Source organism: Parasteatoda tepidariorum, chromosome 5 (assembly GCF_043381705.1).
Source record: "Parasteatoda tepidariorum isolate YZ-2023 chromosome 5, CAS_Ptep_4.0, whole genome shotgun sequence".
Taxonomy (NCBI): domain Eukaryota; kingdom Metazoa; phylum Arthropoda; class Arachnida; order Araneae; family Theridiidae; genus Parasteatoda; species Parasteatoda tepidariorum.
The window spans coordinates 85,163,157-85,173,351 of record NC_092208.1 but is presented as its reverse complement, the minus strand read 5'-3'; the positions used below and the strand labels follow the sequence as shown (position 1 = coordinate 85,173,351).

Sequence of the window (10,195 nt, the reverse complement as noted above, 5' to 3'; positions counted from 1 at the left end):
TATATATATATAATGATGTCGCGATCGCTCAGGGGATAGATAGTTTGCCTTCCAATGAGGAGAATCGGGTTCGAATCCTGACGATGGCTGGTCGATATGAATTTCACATTTAGCTTGCGCAGACCACAGTGCTAACAAGAAATATCCTCTAACGTGGTAGTCGGAACATGGGTTAGAGTTCCCTTGCCATCAGGTTAACCGTGGGAAGTTTTCCGCTCCATCTAACGCAAACGCGGGTTAGTTCCATCAAAAAGTCCTCCATGAAGGCAAAATTTCTCCCAATACTTGATCCAGGAATTCCCTTGTCTTCTGGATCGGGTTCAAAATTACAAGGTAGCTTATTTCTTGTAGTTGAACATTAATAGTCGTAAGCCCAAAAATTGGGTCGACTGTTCAACGATGGTTATTCAATAAAATTAATACATATTATCAATATTATTAAAGCATTAGTGCTAATAATAATATGGCTCTCAAAAATGAAAAAGCATCTTTTCTGCATTATTTTTGCTTTTTCGTACATAAGATACAGTGTATAAGATTTAGTGACTGTAGATACTATGACGATTTCTTTCGGTTCTTATAGAGAATTAAATATCTTTAATCCATTACTTAAGCTTTTTTGCACATAGTTTATTTCTTGTATTTCAATATACATATATTACATTCAATTAATTACGCGTCAATAATAATATGGTGATTTTTTATATTTCTCCTTAACGAATTATTACGAAACTGTGCTACCGTAAAGTGCTCGACTTCGCGCGCAGGTCGTCGGGCTACCGAAGCGGGGGTGCCATCCCCTCCGCAGAGGATCAAAAATGTGATGGCATGTCTTCGGATCATCCTCCGGGATNAAAAGCAAAGTAAGTCTGTCAAATTAGCAACGACTACATTTAAGTTACCGTTTTTTATTTAATTACAACTTGATTCTGATTTTGTACGAATGCTTTTCTGAATCAACCGTCCCCAAGGGGTTAAATTTATAGAAACACGTTTTAAAAAGTATGAACAAAATAAGCACGTAGTATCAGATAACTAAATTCGAATTAATTTTCAAGTAGGAATTTTTTTTATTCTATCGTACTTCCTGTATCTTTTTCGACACACTTTCTTGATTTAAACTTTCGAATTCTTATTGAATTAGAACAACGAAACAAAATGTAACTGAAAGCAAAACAAAAAAAAATTTAAAAAAGTGGTGGGAGAAAAATTGCAAAAAAGCGATTAAAATGGCATTAACTTTCGAAGTTCGAAAAGAAAACTCTGCGTCAAGTTCATAAACATCTTAACAAATTTTTCCTCTGTAGTTGTATTTCTGCTGCCTGCTGTGCGTTCTGTATGGGTTTTTTCTACCAAGTTTAATAGTTAATTATTGTCGCATTAATTATTAATGATTGTTAATCTTATTAAATTCATCGTGACCCTTGAAAACTCATCTACACATATAATCTTCTTATAGTTTTTGTGCAGCAAAACAAAATGTAACTTTAATTTAAACACCCAAAGCAACGTTGCGACAGTTTTTTTTAATGATTTAATGACTTAACGTGTGGTAGTACATATAGTAGAAATTATTTCGAAATATTCTAGGTTGTAGTTTGGTGTCAACATTAGTTCAAACAGCTCGGAATGCAAAAGGTTAAATTGTAAATTTTGCTGTCACTGAAAAAAAAAAATTACTCTCAAATCGGAGTGCATGGACATCTGTGATAGAAACTATAAAAAAATACTACGAAGTATTTTTTTTAATTAGAATTAATCGTTTAATCTCTAAAAGTAAAAAAAAAAGACTTTTCTTTTTTCCGCAGCAATAACCGAGAAAAAAATTGTTTGTTGTCCTTGATTATGACCCGAAAAACTGAAATACGTAGCTAGACTACATGTAGCTACAGCTGATGATCATTGTTCTGACGTCTAGTGTTTGGTGTTTTGTCTTTGAATTTGTTTTTCAATTAAAGTAGGCAGATTACACTTGAAGTATACCATTATTCTCTTAGAATTTTATGTAATAGTGAATTTCTTAATAAACATAATAAATGTACTTTAGAAATAAATGTTACTATGGTGGTAAGTACAGGGTCTTTATAATTAAAGATCCACTTTGAAATGGCTATAAAAATAAAACTACCCGACCAAATGTCATAACATTTGGTAAATGTCTATAAGGGGTCATGGGATTTTAGTTCCCGCAACAAAAAAAAAGTTCAAAAATTCACCACCAGCGGAGAACGGCGCTGTATGCAATAGTGTTAAACAAATGTGAAATATGCAAATTTATTTTACACGTCATGTGACTTTGCAGTTATAAAAGTGACGCGCCTTGTCTGAGCTGTCACTGTTCTGAGTCGACAATGTTTGATACCATGCAAGACCGTGCTTTGCTCGTGAAACGTCGCTATGAATGCGACAGCAATGAACGGAGGGCTTTACAAAAGTTCCGTACTGTATGAGGAAAACGGCGAGGTCCAATGACACAGCAAGGTTTACGGCAAATTTACGGTAAAAGACGTGTAAAACAAATTTGCATATTTCACATTTGTTTAACACTGTTGCCTACAGCGCCTTTCTTCGCTGGTGGTAAATTTTATTTTTATTTTTTTTTTTTGCGGGAACTAAAATCCCATGACCTCTTATAGACATTTACCAAGTTTGATGACATTTGGTCGGGTAGTTTTATTTTTATAGCCATTTCAAAGTGTAACTTTAATTATAAAGACCCTGTATAATGCATACTTGACAAACATTAAACAAAAGAGTTTGAATTAGTCTTTATTTTAAACTTTTTAGATTACACTATGTTTTTAATTTTTTTTGGAAATCCCATTTTTTACGGCTAAAATTCCAACAATTAGCAATCAAATTATTGGTTGTGAACTCCGGCAGTACTGAGTATATCATCAGCCATTTCTTTGATACCTAAAAAAAAGGAAATGATAGTGCATTAAAAAATTTGTAATAACTTAAAAAAAGAGCAGCAATAATCCATCAGGTAAATAATGAACACATCCAAAAATATACGAATATTATATTAATAAAATAAGGATAGGGTTGTTTCCAGTTAAAACATTTATTTCTTTTCACTAAAAAGTAAAATAGATAGAAATTTTAAAAAAAAAATATGAAAAGCCTATTTTGTACCATAATACATCTAGTGTTTTAATCAATTGCGGTGGTTGGAAGTTTACTTAATTTTACCGATTTAACCATTTGAAAAATCAGTTCAAATTATTCAAAAATCAAAAGATGAAAAGGAGTGAAATGTTCGATTCAATCTTTCGTATTTTCTGCGGGAAACTGTTTAAAAAAATACAAAGTTCGTTACTAAATGGCACTCCTAATTCAGTAAAACTATGAAACAATGTTTTTAAAAAAGATACCATTTGAAGCAATGATGCAGTGCAGTAGGACAAAATTAACAGCCTCCTCGTGCAGGAATATACTGTTACCATCCATCCAGTCATGTTTCCTGCCATCTGTTGACAAACTTCATAACTAGGCTTGAAATTTGCTTAAAAATCCCAGTTTCGTAAGCAGAATATGACTTAATTTGTATTTCTGTCTTCTTCTATTTTTGTAATTGATTTTTCATACCTTCGGGGACTTTTTAGACATCCGGAAACTATTTCGGATCGCCTAACTAATTGAATTACCTATTTGTTTTGACAAAGGAAATGGGGAGTATAAATAATGCTTACGTGAAAAACTAAATATCAGCAACATCACGTGTAAATTACAAAAATATTAAAACATTTGGAGAAAAAATAAATATTAATAAAAAACTCGCTTGAAGTAAAAAAGGGGCGTTAGCGATTGGCCTACATTTGTTTGTAACAGTCGAGGTGGTACAGAAAACACTGTTATATAATTATCATAAATTTTAAAAAGGTTGGCAAATTTTTAAAAGCAATGTTAAATTTTCATTTTTGCTATATTTTAATTTATTCGTAAATTAAACAATTTGATATTATGCATGTAAGACAATAACACATCTGATAAATACGAAACTGCTTGATGCGGAATTCGGGTTAGAGATTTATATCAGATCTCTTACTGTACTAAGTTCAATCTAATGATTAAGTGGAAATAAAATTTAAAATACTTTATTTTATTTGAAATACGAAAAATTCTATTTTCATTTGATAACTGTTAAGTTGCACAAACACTTTACTTACCACCCAAAATTCCCATTCGTCTTTCCGGTGGTTCTTGTTCATATCGCACTTTGTGGACTCCTGCCATGGCTGTCGAAAAAAAATTAAAAATAATAGGTAAAAAGGTTTATTCGAAGTTTTTATATTTATACGAACATATCTTCAGAAAGGTTTAGTAACTAAAAAAATAAGTGATTTATTTTTTGAAAACTGCATAAAAAGAATGCTGAAAAAAATGTGCTAAAAGAGAAAAACTAAACATTACATCGTTAAAATCCTTTAACCAATGGTCACCAATATTTTATTATCTATCCCCCGTTTTCAATATCGTGAAACCTCATTCCTCTTTTCCAAACTGTAAAACATCTTAAAGCTGTTTTAAGAAGCCTCCGTTATTAAATAAAACGATGTTTTTTTGAAAATAATATGCTATTTTCATAACTGCTGTGAGTATGAAACAGTTTCTCATAACTGTTAGGTCACGTTTAGCCAACGTTGTCTGTGCTTACTTTGAAAATGATCTGAAACGTCAATATGAAGAAAAGCCACAGTTTTGCGAAAATTAAAAGAATTTGAGGTTGAATTTCTTAATATTTAAAAACTTACTCCAATACTTCATTACCTGGGTCAAAAAAAATATCAAAACGGAGAATAAGACGGTGATATTTTATTTTATGACCGCCGTTGAACAGTCGACCCAATTTTTGGGTTTACGACTACAAATTTTCAACGCCGTAGCCTTGTAATTTTGAACCAATCCAGAAGACAAGGAAACTCCTGGATCGGTACCCCCAGAGGTATTGATTTGTTATGGGAACATGGAGGACTTTGAGACTCGACAGATTTAACGGTGATATTGATAATTTTGGTCTAAGTGGGAAAATGCCACCAAATTGTCGTTTTTTAGGAATATTTAATAACTTTTAAAATATTTAAGTTATATGCCCGTTCTAAGATCCAGATAATTCCTCACGGCAAGAAGACACATACCTGCCAACTCTTCCGGATTTTCCGGAAGATTTTATTTTCATATTTAAAGTGGTAGCAATACTCATGTTATTCCAATTAACTTTTTGAATTATAATGATAATTATAAATGAGTTTGATCACCACTACATATAAATAATTACAATAAATATATAAAAGCATAATAATCCATGCACAAGCGAATTTCAATGGGGTCAAAATAGTCAGATTGTTTTTCGTTCATTGTTTTACAACCACTCTGAAAATCAATTCTCGGAAAGAGTGATAGTTGGCAGGTATGATATAGTTTAAAATCATCGCATTTCTTCAAGTGCATGACTCTTAAACCGTTGCTTTTTTATTTTGCTTGGCGACCGATCTTCGAAAAATAGCGTTAAGTGACACTGTAAAAAATTTAAATGTATCTTTACATCAAAAACGGTGGCATCTGCTTTGCGTCAAAGTGGCACAGTGAAACATCACTGATAACTTTTGGTTCCTTTGTCTAATTACACCAAGAACCAAAGACAGTTCTTACTCTGTAAAAACCTATCCGAATTTGGTGTTGAAAAACTCTAGTTATTTCCAGTTAATAACGAATCCTGCGTTTATACTCACTTTAAAAGGCTGCAAAAAACTAGCTTACACCGAGTTCAGTTGCATGTACTCTTTGCATAAATTAGTTTGATTTTGCCTCATATGAGGTTGGACGCGAATTGTTGGACAGAAAAAACAGAATTATTATGAAAAGCCATGCATGATTTTTGTTAAGAAACGAGGATAATTATGTTCTAATGAGAAGACTTAAGTAAATCTTTCAATTGTATTAAATAATTTCATAATATTTAATTCCTACTCACCTCAGTTTCGAAATCATGTTAATAGTTTCTTTCAGCCGTGTGAAGGTTTATTTAATAAGTTAATTTTATTTTAACAAATATTATATTTATACATCCTAAATTAATGATTTTCATGATATCATTATTTTAAGAAATATTGTATTTATACATCCTAAATTAATGATTTTTTTTCAATGCTGTATCGTAAAAATGAATTGACTGACTCTTAAGTAGATGATACGGCGTATCATAACTTACTTTGCTATAAATTTTAGTGCTGCTGAATAAAAAAAAACTGGTGATGGGTACTTTAAACCAAGTGGTGTTAAATAATATTCTTGTTCTAGTGAAGCACCTACACTGCGTTGCGAGTTAAGAAAAGGTCATTGAATTTTAAGTAATCACTAGGAGGCTTCGCCCCCTGCTCGCTGGCGCTCGCGAACCCCCGAAACTGCTTTCGCAGTTCGAAATTGCTCGCTTTGCTCGCTCATTGGATACGTTCTTAACGTCTAGCTTTTGTTTACTTTTTTGAACACTGAAGTTCCGAAAACTTTTCACTGTAGAAAATTCTAAACCTGTGCATTTCAATATTAATTTGAAATTGCAAACAGTTCACATATTTTTCTTAATCACACTATTCTAAATTTCAGTTGTTGAGAAAAGTAACTGTTGTAAGTTTTGTTTTAAAGTCTTTCCCACCAGAGGGCTAAAACCATGTGTTGTAAAACAATATGAAATAGTACTGAACGCCGGATGTAAAGCATCGGCTTCGATGAAGATAATTTTGTGAGAATTTTTTTGATAATTCGGTGAGAATTCACCCGATTAGACATATGATGCTCACTACGTGCTCTTGCGCGCCTAAGCCTATCAATTAAAACGTATTGGCGTTTTAAATAATATAGATTAGCCATATGATGCTCACTACGCATCTACTTGCGCGCCGAAGCCTATCAATTAAAAATGAAAACTGTTGCCAACGTGAGAAAAGAAATATCATCGGTTTTATTGATACATACGTACGTATTGGCGTTTTATATAATATAGATTCGCGACTGCATATAGTTTTAATTTACTTCTTTATCAAATTAAACAAATATGCTTTCAAAATAATATAAAAACTTTTAAAAGTTGCGCACGTCTGACTGAAATTTAATTCACTTTACGGTATATATTCGTTTTACGATATATATTCGTTATTCGTTCTTTTACGATATTTATCATAGAATTATCATAAGAGGGTTATGATTTCGTAAAATCATATTGGACTTATAGGCTTGACGACATATATCGATAAATAAGGAGAACATTCGTTTTTGATAAAAGAAATTATTATATGGCGTTGTAAGAGCAATGGATTTAATTGGGCCATTAAAAATGACGCGTCTAATGCTGACACGCCCTTAACAAATCAAGTGTCAGATAAAGAATTTTTTACTTTTGTTTCACGGTAGAAGAAAATCGTTTGCAAGAAACAAAATTTATTATTCTTTCATCAGTTTCGTTAAATGCGAATCGAGAGTATATATTTGTTATCTGGCATTGCGAATAGATATATTTGTAACGATTTTCAGATATCATTTTTATTAATTCTAATTTCTTGTTACTTGATTATTGTCGTTAATAAGAAGGAAAGCAAAAAGGAAGCTGTGCAACGTCATTTCAAGAGTTAGCTATTTTGATATGCGTCTATTTGGCGTACACATAAGATGCAAACAGGCTCTCTTCATAGGGGTTGCCTTAACTTGCAACAGAGTATAGATCCGAGAGTAATGATTGGCGTTTCACTTTACAACTTTGGGGAAGAGAAGTTGCAAGCACGCTTGACGCTGCTATACACTGGGATTTTTTTTACAATGCAGTGTATAAACAGCAATTCGTAAAGGATAAATAATTTAGGATTCATATGTATACACTAATTTTAAAAAATAAGACTAGTTTGTTAATCAAAGATAGAGCACAGAGAGAACACTACGTGGAATTCAAACTAGGCTTAACAAAACAGAAGGGAATAGAAACTAAATGCAACAAAATTATTCAATATAATTGACAAATTTTTATAATTTTAAATATGATTATCCTTATTACGCAGCTGAAAACATGTATTTATTTCGAAACGGTGTTTCTCTAGATGTTCAGCGGCATGGAAGAGAACAATATATTCAGAGAAAAACTATTTTTGTCTTTTAGGTTTGTATGCACAAATATTTTAGCGTAATTAAGAATCGTCTCTCAAGTCATTGAGATTTTATTTTTGTGCGTAAAAAATCTGATTATCAGAAAATTTTTAAAATATTTCATTATTATTTTATGCACTGTACAGCAACACATTCATTGCTTTAATAATTAACGCAATAAGCACTTTAATAATATACACATTAATAATTAACGAAATAAGCATTAATTGCTAAAATCTGTTTTAACATGTAAGTTCTTAAGGGACTCTGCATTTTTTTTTCATTTGTGCACTATAAACGGATTTTCAGATATATCAAATTGTTTCGGATAGCGGATAATCATTTTCTAGTAGTAGTAGCAGTTATGTTTCACTTTAGGTTACTTTGATTAGTAAATTCGATTTGCAGGATTCTTATCTCCGCAACTTCTAAATAATTTAAATGCTTATATGAAACCCCACTTTGTTACAGTCATTTTGTGTTAAGACAGAAGGTTTGAAAAGTTTGCAAAATTAACCGAAATTTTTTTAATTTCAATTTATTTTAACTTTTGCTCTTCAAAATATTTTGTAGAATCTGAAGCGATTGGCATCCCCGCAGTTATAAAATCAGCATTGTTAGTCGAAATCAATTTTAAGGTAACATGTCGTCATCAGTTGAAACCATATGGCGTTTATCTCCCATATATTCCAAGACGGAAGTTCCAAGGCGAAGAAGAATAGACATATGGTTATGTCATCTATATTTCATGATATGATATCTATGTCACCTTCGTCCAATGGTAATGTGTCAGATTTTTGATTTTATACAACTAAATTATCATCTACAGTTACTATCATATTGTAAATTATTCATAAAGTTAATAGTATGTAACACTTCGATCATAGCATGATAAAAATTGGACCTTAGCATGAAAAATTCCGATCATGGCATTAAATTATTCGACGATAGCATGAAAAAATCGACCATAGCAGGAAGAATTCCGATTATAGCATGAAAATGTCCCAAAATAGCATAATAAATTTCGACCTTAGCATGAAAAAATGCGATAATGACATGAAACAATCCAATATATCATGAAACTTCCGATCATAGCATGAAAAAATACGATTATAGTGTGAAAAAATCCGATCATTGGCAAAAATGCTCTTTGTATGCTCATATTGATACTCTAATTCTATTTGCGATGTCCGTATTTAACTTACTTAAAATACTTAAAAGATGTAAGTTTACCTGTAGCCATAAGAGCCAAAACTACGAAGAGGAGAGAGAAGAGTTTAGGAGACATTTCGAAACACAGAATATTGTAAGAACCTATCTGACTGAGCCTCAAATATACCGTATTTATATTAAAAAAATAATCGGTAAATAAAAAACTTTGTTTACATATCCACATATGAACATACTATCACATTAAATTATTAATATGCTATTTATTTTACCGATTGCATTATGAAAAATATTAATTGCAAAAATTCATCATTTTATTGCTCGAATTAATTTTTCCGCTTTATTTTCAGTAAGATACTCGTATCAAACAATATAATAATTTTATGCTTATAATTTATTTTGATTAGGTTTTTATGGAATATTGAGTATAAAAAACTATTTGTTTAAATACAAAATACTCCATAAAGCAACAGGTGTAGGTACAAGCTATTCTTTTACTTTTAATATATTGCAGAAATATAAAATAAACAATTAATTTCTTATATATGGGGATTTTATGTCTCTAAATAAAAAAAATTAATTTTGTTATGATTTAATGAAATTTGCTCATGTGTGTCGTATCCTTCCAAAAATGTATTTAAAATCTAGTTATTACATAAAGTAAAAATAAAAACGTATATAAATATGTATAAATCGCACTTATAATGCTTTACGTAATTTTATTACCTTATTGTTCTTTTAGAAAATGTTGAAAAAAGAGTTGGTTTTCCTTTAAATTTTTGATAAACCTATTTGTGCCTTGTAGCGGAGAGGGGCCAGTGATTACAAAAGAAATGCAAATAATACATTATTTCTGTTATTTAACATTCGAATATAAAGTTTCAGAATTGGT

At 31.1% G+C, this 10,195-nt stretch overlaps 1 long non-coding RNA gene across 1 annotated transcript; it reads right to left on the bottom strand.

Moving 5' to 3' along the window:
- Window positions 1-2,752: 2,752 nt before the first annotated feature.
- LOC107436673 (uncharacterized) lies at window positions 2,753-9,499 on the bottom strand. Its single transcript, XR_001583131.3, has 3 exons — window positions 9,367-9,499; window positions 4,173-4,241; window positions 2,753-2,916 (listed from the first exon to the last, which is right to left on the bottom strand). It is a non-coding gene; the product is annotated as an uncharacterized lncRNA (long non-coding RNA).
- Window positions 9,500-10,195: the final 696 nt, after the last annotated feature.